Source organism: Brassica napus, chromosome C7, assembly GCF_020379485.1.
Source record: "Brassica napus cultivar Da-Ae chromosome C7, Da-Ae, whole genome shotgun sequence".
Classification (NCBI taxonomy): domain Eukaryota; kingdom Viridiplantae; phylum Streptophyta; class Magnoliopsida; order Brassicales; family Brassicaceae; genus Brassica; species Brassica napus.
The window spans coordinates 42,429,682-42,444,016 of record NC_063450.1 but is presented as its reverse complement, the minus strand read 5'-3'; positions in this window follow the sequence as shown (position 1 = coordinate 42,444,016).

The following is a 14,335-nucleotide window of genomic DNA, read 5'->3' as shown; positions in this document are numbered from 1 at the left end:
AAAATTGTGCCGGATTTAGAAGTGTATTGGATTTGTAACAAGACAATTTATGATGATGTTTAAAATATTTTAACATGTTATTTGATGTATAAAATTTAATTTTGAATACTTGGTCTATGTGAGTTCATTTTGTTTTTGGTCATTTGAATATGTGTTATGATCTTTTTTTCAAATAAATGTTTATTGCGTTATGCCAAGTTCCAAAACCTTTCATTTTTATGGTGTTAACAATACAACATATATTAGTTAATGGATGTTGTCATGTGATTCATATAGTTCATATAGTTTTCAATATATTATTTTTGTTCAAATGTGTGACCATGTGGTGGTGTATTGTTCGTGTGACTAGCAATCATTGTTTTTAATCATATCTCATTTTCAATTCCTTCTCTTAAGTCTTTCCCTTACATTTCCGGTATCTATGTTATAAATGGAAGGTACCCGTAGCCGTATTATATATCCCTCTTCTTTTATAGGTAATAGGGTTAGGACGAAGAGGAACCTTGACCCCAATGTATAATCATATTTTTATGTTTTGATAAAAAGTTGTATTTAAGTTTGAAATGATCAAAACATATATATAACAATATTTAGAGCATTATAAATAAGATAAATGTCTACGTTTATAACAACTGTACCATATCTGTTTTGAATATCAAGACATCTATTTTGTTAATTTAAAGTCATGATATATAGCTAATCTTTTTTGAAACACACATATAACTAATCTTTATTCATGTATTATATCACGTTTTGTGCCACTGTAATTAACTTATGGTTTAAAAAGTTCATTAAAGTTATATGCAATGTTTGTAAGAGTTTGATCAATTTATTTTTATGTTAAATATCAAAACATAACCATTAAACCATAACCAAGTGTTGTAAATTAAAAAATCAGATTCAATTCTCACCTTTTTTTTTTCCTTTGGACCATTGAGTCCAAGTTCAAATAACTTTTTTTCAACTATTCTTAATTATTATTTTTTTCTTTTCTTAATATAATTTAAGCATTCATAAAAATAATTAATTTTTTTTATTGAAAAGTATAAATCTTTATTAAAAGTATATAATTTTTTAATTAAAATATTAACCCCATAATAAAATTAATTTATCAGAGTTATACCAACTTAATTCATTAAAAAAATAAAGTTTAATTTTTTTAACATAAATAGTCATTTAAAATGAAATACGATAAATAAAGATAAAATTTTTAAGTCTTTTATAAAATAAAATACAAATATATGAAAATGTGACATTTACTAAATATTTGTCAATTGAAAAAAAAAACAAAAATAAACCCGCGCTTTGAAAGCGCGGGTCAAAATCTAGTAACCATTAAACCATAACCAAGTGTTGTAAAAAAAAAAACCATAACCAAGTCAAAATAATCATTGTTCTTATTATTTTAGTTCAATTATATCATGACAATGCTATTCGCAAATTTGTATCTATGGTAACATTATAATTTTTAACGCCAACCTTCTTCAAAGCAAAATTTGATTTCTCATTTCTAAAACGAGATTTTTTTAAAAAAAATCTTATATATATATATTAAATATATTAGATAGATATGATATAACAAAAATTTTCTATTTTAGAGAATATACTGTGAGATATATTCATGGGATGTAGATTTGGAGCAAGTAATAACAAGCAATACAAACTCTTTTTTTTTGGTGCAAACAAGCAATATAAACTTACAAATATTTATCATTGAATTCAAAATCTTAATAAGTAATGAAAAAAAACTGTATGAATGATGACCAGGGAACCGGCGAAGAATAATGCATTTCTTAACATTCCTAAAAAAAATTACCATTCACAAGGAATAATAATTTTCTCTTATTCTCTTTCATTCTTTTTTTTTGTAGAGAATTAAAGAACAAAATTATTCCTTATTAAATTTGATAAGGAACAACCATTCCTTTTCATTCCTGTTATTTTATTTCCGTACATTTTTTTTTTATTCGTTCATCTTGTTTCTTGGATGGTCACCGGTCAGACTTTAAAATATGAAATGGTTACACGTTATTTTCACCCTGGGAATTAAAACTTTCTCTCTCTGTTTGCTCTACCATCTCACTAGAAACCTCTAAAAGCTGAAAATCGTTCGGTGACCGGTGGTTTTATCGCCGCCGGTTACCAATCTCCTTTTGCTTTTTTAATGTAAAATAGTTATTTGATCTATAGATCGATTTGTTTGCTTAGCTTTGGAAAATTTACAGTTCGCGTTTGCGAATTTTCTTTTTGCGTTTGGCGAGTTTTTGAGGTGTTAATCCAAATCAAGTCAAAACTGATTATCACTCTTATGTTTTTTTTCCGATTTAAATTGAGTATATGTAAATATCCCCCCCCCCCCCCTTCACAACTAATATTAATCTGTGGTTTGCTTAGATCCTTTTTCTACGGGTGTAAAACTCACTCCTTTAAAGCTATTTCTTAGTATATGAATGATGTATCCCATATGAAAGGAATGATGGATATGTTGGTTTATCTTGATCGTTGTATGAGGGATTTAGTAGAGTTGGCATCTTTCTTGATTGAAGATGGTCCAATAAAAAATCTACTATAATTCGATTAAATTTTCCATGTGATCAGATAACCAGAGATTGTTGGAGTTTTAACTCGGAACAATGATTATGGTGGAAGGGTAAGCTTAGAAAGTACAATTCATGGCAACATTTAATGCGGAGCGTATTTTAGTAATACCCTTACTTTTCAGTCAAACATTAGCCCTGTTCATTTACAAAACGCGGCGGCAAGCGGTGGCGACTCGAAATTGCACTATAAACTCCTTGAATACAACACAGGTTAGTCAACACCGAATTGTTTCTTCAGTCGCTGCGGTAAGTTGAAGCCAACAAATCTGACGCGGAAAATTTCTGCGGCAGTTACATCTCCATTTTCTTAACTCCCATAGTCCAGCGGCGATTGATTTTAGTTTCAGCACCATTAAATTTGTTTTCGTTGTAGCTTTATTGTTTGCCGCTGCCGCTGATCTCAGAGTTTATCAAACGAACATGACTATTATAATTTCTTGTGAAGGAAAAAAGAGAAAGTCAAATAAGGAGAGGCTGACTTGACTTGTTACTACATTGACCCACATGAGATAAAAAAAAACACCACGAGCTTTTGATACTTACGGTGTGACTCACCCGCCTATCATCTACACGTACAGCTGAAGAAAGGCTCAAGCTGCGTAAAAGGCCGAAGTATCTTTTTAATAAAGCCCAAGTAGAGCTGGTTCCATCTTGAGGAAGTTGCTATGAAATTGCTTGAGTGAGAATAAGCTGCTGACGTAAGGGACAAACGCATGTGCACCAACAGCTGCACGTGGTCTGTTTGTGAAGGAGAGGATCCTGAAGATTACAGTTAAGTAGCAATAGAGAAATTAGAAGTGAGTCATCATTTAAATGATCATCATGTTCATGTAGAGAGAGTATCTTTGAGGGTTCTTCCTTGTACACGTTTTGTCATCCACTAAGAAATATTCTTTGTCTTTCAAAGTTACATAAGTTATTGAGTTCATAGAAATAACTTGTAACAACGTGGTATCAGAGCGACTAACGATCTGAGTACTATGGCACCAAAGAAAGTAGACACAAAACAGGCACCGGAGATGGATCCTACTGAGACTAACCAAGTCACGATTGCCGATCCAAACAACTCTCGGTTGGTGATGATGGAGCAGATCATGATCTCGCTTCAACAACAAATGCAGCAACAGATGCAGCTACAAACTCACCAACAGAGCACGTTGGACCGGTTAGAGAAGAGGATGATGTCGGAAGATGATGAGCCCAACTCCGATCCGATACTAGTGGGAAGTGTTCCGTTGAGCGGTAAGATCAGTCTGATCGGAACGTCGTCTTCACCGCTTAAACCATTGATCAACGAGGAACGGAGGAGGCTTCCATAGACTGCTCAAACTACGCTCTCGGAGGAGTACAAAGGAGATCGTGAGCAAACACTGACAAAGAGGCTGGAGATTCCTTTGTTTGATGGAGAAGATGCAGGCAGCTGGATCTTGAGGGTGTACCAATATTTTGAGCTCAGTTATTTCACTGAGGAGGAGAAACCGAGAGCAGTCAGGATGTCTTTCTTAGGGGAAGCGCTGTCGTGGTACCGCTAGGAGAGAGACATGAACCCGTTTCGAAACTAGTCACAGATGAAGGACTGTGTTATGGAACAGTTCTCAACGTCTCAAGCCACCACCGCAGGTGAAAGGTTGATCAAGAGGGGTTCGTACGGGACTACATCCGCGATTTCAAGGCGTTAGCAACCCACGCGCCGGAGTTCCCAGAGTCGACGTTAGAACTGGCTTTTGTGAACGGCCTTAAACCTAAGATTCAGGCTGGGGTAAAAAATTTCGAGCCTCGAACCTCAGAGAAAATGATGAGCGTGGCGAAGAGGGTTGAAGATTGGAAGTTTCAAGGAGTACTGACGACGGAGATGGATAGTAGGGTTCCAGCGTCAAATCTCGAGCGGTTGGAGCTTGTCACGGCGATGACTTCCCTGTATGGAGTGTTGGTAGCTGGTGGAGTGTCAGTTAAGGGGAGATGCATGATTCATAATGTGGAGCTTGAGATGCATGATTGTACCATTGTTACAAGCTTCCTTTCTCTGGAATTGGGCATAGCAGACGTCATCTTAGATGTCCAATGGCTCGATACATTGGGAGAGATGCATGTGAACTGGAAGCTTCAAGTGATGAATTAAGATCCGATTGGGGGAGAAAAATCTTACTGTGGTAGGAGATAAGAGCCTTCATTCTGAGGAAGTTTCCCTCAAGGCTCTGCAGAAGGGTTGGGCAAAAGATGGAGAAGGCATGATCGTTGAGCTCACAGAGTGTCAGTCAGCGGTAATGGAGTCAGAAATTGAGGTTTCAATGAAGTGGGCAAGGGTGATCGATCGCTAAGGAGAAGTGTTTCAGGAACCAACTGGCCTACCTCCTTCCAGAGGAAGAGAGCACGCTATCACGCTGGAGTATGGGGCTTAACCTGTTAGTGTGAGGCCTTTCAGGTATCCTCAGGTGCAGAAGACTGAGATTGAGAGACAAGTTGATGCGATGCTGGCTGCGGGATAATTCAGGAGAGTTGTAGCCCTTTCTCAAGTCCCGTGCTACTGGTGAAGAAGAAAGATGAGAGCTGGCGTCAACCGTGTGACGATCACTGACAAGTTTCCCATACCCATGATCGACCAGCTCCTAGACGAACTACATGGAGCGAAGGTATTCTCTAAGCTGGATTTTCGGCCATGGTATCACCAGATTCTTGTTAGGACAGAGGATGTACCAAAGACTGCCTTTCGGACTCACAATGGACACTATGAGTTCCTCGTGATGCCGTTTGGACTGTCCAACGCGCCGGTGACATTCCAAGCACTGATGAATGATGTGTTCAGGCCATTGTCGAGGAAGTCAGTATTGTTATTTTTTTTATGACATCTTGGTCTACAGCAAGACAGAGAAGCTTCATAACCAATATCTCGACGAAGTGCTACAACTGCTACATCAGCATCAGTTGTTCGCTAATAGGAAGAAATGTCAGTTTGGGTGCAAGCAGATCGAGTACTTGGAACACATAATATCGGTAGAAGGTGTTGCTGCAGATTCTGGGAAAGTCAGAGCTATGGTGGATTGGCCAATACCACGAAATGTGAAGGCGTTAAGGGGATTCTTGGTCCTAATAGGCTATTATCGCAAATTCATAAAAAGATATGGACACATTGCACAGTCCTTGACGGCTCAACTCAAGAAGGATCAGTTTTCTTGGAATAAGGAGGCCACATAGGCTTTCGAAAGGTTGAAGTTGGATGACTACGGTACTGGTGTTGGCGATGCCAAACTTTGAAGCATTATTTGAAGTAGAATCAGACGCGTCTGCGGTTGGGTTGGGAGCAGTCTTGATGCAGCATGGCAGAAACTGGCTTTTTCCAGTCAAGCACTTACAGAGAGGCAAAAGCTTAAGTCAGTTTACGAGAGGGAACTCTTGGCGATCGTGTTTGCTATTCAGAAGTGGAGGCACTATCTGTTGGGAAGGAGATTTGTAGAAGACTGATCAAAAGAGCCTGAAATTTCTACTAGAGCAGAGAGATATAAATATGGAGTATCAGCGCTGACTGAAAAGCTCCTTGGGTTTGATTTCACAATCCAATACCGGCCAGGGATGTTCTACTGGTCAGGGATGATGATGGATGTTAGGCATTACATATCCTCATGTCAGATATGTCAGCGACACAAGTATTCCACATTGGCTCCAGGCGGGCTGCTCCAACCACTGCCAGTTCCAGAGCAGGTGTGGGAGGACCTGTCCATGGATTTTGTTGAGGGCTTGCCTCGTTCTTCAGGGTATAATGCATTGATGGTGTTGGTTGATCGTATTACTAAGTATAGTCACTTTGTAGCTCTCAAGCACCCATTTACAGCCACTGATTTCAAGAAGTCATCAGACTGCATGGGTTTCCGCGGATCATCATATCAGATCGAGACAAAGTTTTTACCAGTTTGTTCTGGAAGGAGTTGTTCCGCTTATCAGGCACAAGATTTTGTTTTAGCACTGCATACCATCCGCTGACATATGGACAGACCGAAGTGACAAATAGAGGGATAGAAACGTATCTGAGGTGTTTCGCTAATGACAAGCCAAAGATATGGGTGAAATTCCTTCCTTGGGCGGAGTATAACTATAACACTTCATTCCATTCCTCCATCAAGATGTCGCCTTTCAAAGTAGTGCATGGGAGAAAGCCACCAGTACTGCTGAAGTATGAAACATGTTTGACCAGCAACGCGGAGTTGGAAGGGCAGTTGGTGGAACGAGATGAAACGTTGAAACTACTCAAAGAACACTTACATCAAGCTCAGCAGAGGATGAAAGCAAAAGCAGATGAGTCTCGTCGTGAGCTAGTGTTTGAGGTAGGAGATAAGGTCTATCTGAAGCTTAGACCATACCCGACAGCAGTCATTGGCTAAGAGAGCCAACGAGAAGTTGTCTGCATGGTTCTACGGATCCTTTGAGATTGAAGCTCGTGTGGGGGAGGTAGCGTATCGTTTGACGTTACCAGAAGACGCCAAGATACACCACACCTTTCACGTGTCTCAGCTTAAGAAAATGGTTGGGTATGTAGTGGAAACAATTCCACTACCATCTCAGTTGACTGCTGAAGGAGTTTTTGAAGTGGAGCAAGAGATGATACTGCAGACAAGGGTTAATGCGAGATCTAGATAGGAGGAGGTATTGGTGAAGTGGAAAGGCGAACCGGAGTTTGATTGTACTTGGGAAAACAAAATGAGGATAAAGACAAATTTCAGTAGCTTCAACCTTGAGGACAAGGTTAATTTTGATGGGCAGATTATTGATATTTACGGTGCGACTCACCCGCCTATCATCTACACGTACAGCCGAAGAAAGGCTCATGCTGCGTAAAAGGCCGAAGTATATATCTTTTGAATAAAGCTCAAGTGGAACTGGTTCCATCTTGAGGAAGTTGCTAGGAAGTTGCTTGAGTGAGAATAAGCTGCTGACATAGGGGACAAACGCATGTGCGCCTCTGTTTGTGAAGGAGAGGTTTCCTGAAGATTACGGTTAAGTAGTAATAGAAAAAGTAGTAGTGAGTCATCATTTGAATGATCATCATGTTCATGTGGAGAAAGTATCTTTGAGAGTTTTTCTTGTAAACGTTTTGTCATTCAATAAAAACTATCTTTTGTCTTTCAAAGTTACGTAAGTTATTGAGTTCATAGAAATAACTTGTAACAGCTTTCTATTCGAAACATGACAACGACACATCGTTTTCTATGGTTCTACGTGACTACGCACCATTTTCAGTGGCGAAGCCAGCTTGAAAGGTATGGGCCTGTGCACCCACAATTAAATTAAAAGTTAAAAAATTGTATGTAGAACATCAAATATTTGCTAGCTCATAGGGTAAACAACAGTTTGTGCACCCCTAGTTTTCCAAGTTCGATCATTTTCCTATGCATATTTATTTTTCATTATCAAAGGTGGACCCATTCATTAAATTGTCTAGCTTCGCCCCTGACCATTTTCAGTCCGAGTATAAACTACGCGCCATATTTTGACTGCAAAAATATATTTACATAATGGAGTTTTTGACTTCATATGTAAAATAAAATCAAAACCAATGATGATTAGTGAAGTAAGTGAAAGTTAGAATATATACTTTTCAAACCAATGACACTGATTGAAAAATATATAGCTTAAACATGCAATTCATTTACAAGAATTATCGAAATAACACATTTAGCAATGTTTAGAGGAACTAGGTGGAGAGTGGGTGGAGCAGCTGGTGTAATTTTGCTTAAAATTTTAATAATGCCCTGGATAAAAATTTGAATTTATAAATATATTACTACTGTTTTGTCGTTCTGCCACGCTAGAAATTCATCCTAGATCCGCCACTGGCCAACGTAAGTTACCTTGTAAGTTACCTTGTGTATTCTATTTGATCAAACACAGGGTTCAAGGTTCTTGGTAAGTAGGTATATATTGGGATGCCTGAATCATCCGTCAGTTTCTTGTAAGTGCTTTGCAATCTTCTTGTTACCGGTCCTACTTTTCCTTTACCGATCACTCGTCCATAAAATTTTACAACCTAGAAAGCAATGGACATTAACACTTTGTGAGAGTTCCAGAAACTTATACATTGGGTGAATTGCGGCGTGTATGTAGTTGCAGTCACCAGCACAATTCCGCCATCGTTAGCATATGCCGGAGGCTTCCACTGGACCAGTCACCAGGACAGCATTAATTATTTCGAGAGAAAAAACGATCATACAAACAAAATTGCAATTACGTCTGCGTTTGTGTTTATCCATTAGGAAGGCGACCTAGTCGTGGTCCATATATTTTTTTCTTTTTTGGTCAAGAATCGTCGTCTATATAGATATGTATACATTGAGAATGAAGTCGCCATTGTTTTAGAGAAAAATACAAAAATAGCATTAAATCAAGTTTATGTTCCCAAACTGGCATTCAAGGTCAAAAGTCACAAAAATAGCACTTAATGCTTTATCAAAAGTCACAAACCTAGGGTTTCGAGTTAAATGGTGGGGTTTAGGATTTAGGGTTTAGGGTTTAGGGTTTAGAGTTTAGGGTTTAGGGTTTAGATTTTAGGATTTAGGGTTTAGGGTTTAGGGTTTAGGGTTTAGGGTTTAGAGTTTAGGGTTTAGGGTTTAGAGTTTAGGGTTTATGGTTTATGGTTTAGGGTTTAGGGTTTAGAATTTAGGGTTTAAGGTTTAGAGTTTAGGGTTTAGGGTTTAGAGTTGAGAAATGAGGTTTTGGGGATAAGATTTCAAATTTTGAAAAATAAAAAAATTAAAATTTTCAAATGATAAACTTAGAAAGGTGCTATTTTGGTCATTTTAGTTTTTTAGTGCTATTTTTGTGATATAAACTTAGAAATGTGTTATTTTGGAGATTTGCCCATTGTTTTATGTTTGATATAATTTGGAATGTATATGATTCATTCCATAATAAGATTGTATACAAACTATGTTTGGTATCAGCTATCAAGTAAGGTTAATATCTCGTATTTTAAAGTTCAAATGATTACTTGTCTGAACTGTGCGGGGATAAGATTATGATTATCCAGTGTGTGAATTCTACATAGAAGGGGGTATTAATGGCTGACAAAAAAAAAAGAAGGGATATTAATTTAGTAGTTTACGAATGATATTACTCAAAAACGTACAGAAAGACTATAAGCACAATTTCCTTGTCCATATGAGATTGACATTTAGGGGATGTATTTAATTTAAAATTTGAGGTGATTTGACTTTTAATGAGATTTTAGATGATTTTAAGGAATTACAGAGAATAAAATGATTTTTGTTAAACCACTCTAGAATATCACCTAAAACCATGAGATTTGAGTTTTTTTTTTTTAACTAAGAAACTCCACTCAAACACTTTAAAATCACTTGAAAACTTGAAAACTCCACGGCTTAAAATATTTTCAATAACAGTGGATTTCAGAGTACTTTATAAAATGTCAAGTTTAATAACACTGGATTTTAAATGAGTTTTTAAAATCATGTTTCAATAACAGTGGATTTGTCATTTTGACACAAATCACCTAAAATTTTTAATTGAATACACCCGCTGAGGGTATTATCTTAAAAGAAAAGATAAAGAATTGCGTATTATCTATTTGTATGAACAATGCTCAACTTTTTTCTTTGGGAAGGCAAGAAAAAATAAATTTTGATAGAAGCAGTATTGTTATTTTGATAGAATAAATTATGTAAAATGAAGTTACCGGTTTAGTTGTATCAATTTTTATTTTTTTGACCAAAATCAATTCTATTTTATCTTTAACTTTTACAACCTATAACCAACTAAACCGGTAACTTCATGAAATCACTGGTTAAACTTAAACAAACTGAGCTGTTATTGTACGAGTCTTTCTCTGGCATTGGTTCCGTTTGAGTTGTTGTCTCAGGATCTATTTAAGAGATCTTAATTTTCTTGAGTTTCAATAAGACTTACGCGAAACAATTCAGAATACCTTTTTTGCAAGTTCGTAATACTCAACAATTCGACCGGTTCACTCGCCACCATCTCCTTCCTTAAATCTTCCGGTAACCGCAGTGTAAACCGCTCGGTATATTCTCCAGGCAATACCATTGAATGTCACGTCGTGTGTGACCTCGATAATTAGACATTACTATCTTTGATCTACTTTCTCTATTCTATACTGTTTATGTTAGACATAGATTTCATTATCTAAGCAAAAGGTTCTCAGTAAAAGACATTTATTACACTCTGATTACTAGAAATTACCTGCTCGAATCTGCTCAATATTAATGTCTTCACTCAATGCACCTTGTTCGTTGTCTTCTTCTTTCTTCTTAGCAAAATAGAGTGACTGATGTTATTAAATGGAATACACATATAACGGAAGGAGATATTTTTGGCACACATTTACTGAAAACGGTAACACCGTATGCGTTAAAGATTAAGTGACGTGTATCTCTTCTCTTTCCTAAATTATGCACATGTTATATAAATCGTGGGTGTCGGCATCATCTCTATGCTTTGTCACCGGTAACTTGTAGCAACAACATGTATAACCGGATCAGTTGAACATTAAATCTTAGTCACTCAATTACGTCAAAATGACTGGCACTTCCTTAATTACACTGGCGATTATAGTTACTAGGAAACGAATCCGCGCATTAGCGCGGACATTTGTATTCTTTAATAAAACTTAAATTATTTTAACAATATTAATAATATGTCTAAATCTAATATTTATACGTTTTACTTATTTAACATTTTATTTTATTTTATTTATCTCATACATTTTAACTATTTTACCATACAAAAAAATGAGTGATATGTATATATTAATCATGCGATAATAATAAAATGCCAAATAAGCTGAATTTTTTTCAAAATATTTTTTAAAGAAATTGTATTGTAAAATAAGCAAAGGAATAAGATAAACTCTTCATCTCTCTCGCTCCTTCTCTCTCTCAAGCATTTCTTTGTTCTTTTGGTTTCTGAAACACTATTTATCAAGTGGATGGTTTAGAATTTACAAAAGGTGTGTAGTTCAGATATTAAAAAAAAGTGTGTGAAAAGTGTGCCGTTCAGAAAAAGAAGCATGTGAAAGGGTGTGTCGTTCAAAATTAAAAGAGTCGTGTAAAAAATACGTTGGAGTAGGATACATCCTTTGCTAAAACAGTTAGGTGATCTATCTCTCTCTCTCAAGCACCGCTCCATTTTTTTTTTTTCCAAAGACACTATTTCTCAAGTGGAGACTTTATAATCTACAAAAAGTGCCTTGTTCAGAAAATGAAACGTTGTTTTCTAAACAGATTGACGGTGTCAGATCTTATAAAAAGAAGATCTTGTATGCTCGATTACAAACTGTTATAAATTTAAATGTTTGATAAAACTTTTTTTTCTATAAAAAAATAATGATGGTAGCAGGAAAAAGAAGAAGCAAATTTACTATTATAATACATAGACAATATGGTCATTCTGAGATGTATCTTATTTCAATAGAAAATTTATTTCAGTTACATAATGATCATCCAAAAATATGGTTAAGAAACACTTCATACAATAATCAAGAACTCAAATATCACAAGACAGTTAAAAAACTATCTACAATATATGCAATCAGCTAAATGCAATCTCTATCTAACATGGATAACAAATCTGATTTAGTAATACAGACAGTCAAACAAATGATTCAAGTATTGATAGACAACAAACAACATTCCCCTTCAAATTTTTATATTAACAAAACATCAAACTCTTTACTATTAACTTTTGTTAAATGAAATAATTATAGAAATTATACATTCTTTCTATTCCTTGCCGTTTTGTCAGCTACTTAGTGAAGACATATACCTTTTTTTATTTGGAGAAGTTTTAACCGAGGATCCAGTACACAAAAAGACTGATATTCTGGATGGATAAGGATAATAGCCGAAATCATTGAATTTCTGAAAAATATGATATATTTCTGATTGTAAATAACTCCATACAAAAAGTAAATTAAAAGAGAAAAATGGTGAGTGGAAGTAGGAAGAAACCATATATGAATTTGTTAATCTATTATGAAAAGATTCAATGGTTAAACTTTTGAAAAGATACAATTTTTCTGCTTTGAAAGAGTTCAGTGGTCAAGCTTTTTAAAAGAAGCAACTCTTAGACTTTTTGCCTAAGTGAATTTACAAAACATCAAACTTTTTACTATTAACTTTTGTTAAATGAAATAATTATAGAAATTATAAACATTCTTTCTATTCCTTGCCGTTTTGTCAGCTACTTAGTGAAGACCGAAGACATATACCTTTTTTATTTGGAGAAGTTCGAACTGAGGATCCAGTAGACAAAAAAACTGATATACTAGCTGGATAAGAATAATACCCGAAATCATTGAATTTCTGAAAAGATCATATAGTTCTGATTGTAAATAACTCCATACAAAAAGTAAATTAAAAAATAAAAATGGTGAGGAGAAGTACAAAGAAACCATATATGAATTTGTTAATCTACTACGAAAAGATTCAATGGTTAATCTTTTGAAAAGATACAACTTTTCTGTTTTGAAAGGGTTCAGTGGTCAAGTTTTTTAAAAGATGCAACTCTTAGACTTTTGCCTAAGTGAATTTGCGACGTCATAATTTAAATAATAAATTAAATATGACATCATATTTTTATGGGCTTTTTGAAAAATTGACTCAAAACTTGGAGTCAAACAGAAAACTAACCTTTTCTTTTGACTCTTTTTTTTGAGATTTTACCCTACACCTGCATTTTATCTACGAAAATGCCATTAACATTTTTTTTTTTTTCGAAAATGGCTTCTTTACTGTCTCAACCTCATCTTCTTCAAGTATTTACAATATTGCCACTGCAATGAATAGTGGCAACAACCTTGTACGAACTGTTTGGAGCTTTTAATGCCCTTTAATGCACGTAAATCTCTTTACACTCTCTCTGTTTCAATTGTTATGAACTAAAAACAACATTTCTTTCACTTTCTCTCTATATTCATCCAAAAAACTCAAGCTTTTGATTCAAAATATGGGCTATGGTTGACAGAGCCATATTTCTTTCGTTTTGACTTACGGTTGCTTTCGTTTGAGGTTCTGGGTGGTTGGAGAAGACCCTGTGTGCAAACGAAGTCATCTCACCTAGTTTAAGGTACGAATTTGAATTTTTTTTCAAGATCTGTTCGCGTAGAAGACTTACTAGTAAGTCATCTGTATGTAGAAGACTTACTGATGAGTCTTCTGGTCAAACGGACGACTTAAATTAAGTCGTCCAGCTTTGTTTGTTAAAAAAAAACACTCCAGACGACTTATATATAAGTCGTCTACGAGAAACGGGCTAGTTTTGCATTTGACCGAATCGTGTCAGATCTTTGACTATTTCTGGACGACTTATAATTCAGTCGTCTCTGGGAAAGTTAAAATTTCAATATTTTATGAAAACTTGACGACTTACGTGTAAGTCGTCCTAGGTTAGTTTTGTAATTGAAAAATAAAACTTCATAATTTAACTTTAACCAGACGACTTAATATAAAGTCGTCCCTCCAGAAGACTTAATTTAAAGTCGTCCGGGGAAAGCAAAGTCGTCCAGAATTTTTCCCAATTTTCTGGTCAAAACTTGCTTATCCCGGACGACCTTAAATTAAGTCGTTTAGCTGGACGACTTTCATCTAAGTCGTCTGGAGAAAGTTAAATTTCAAGTTTTATTTTTCAATTACAAAACTAACCTAGGACGACTTACACGTAAGTCGTCAAGTTTTCATAAAATATTGAAATTTTAACTTTCCCAGAGACGACTG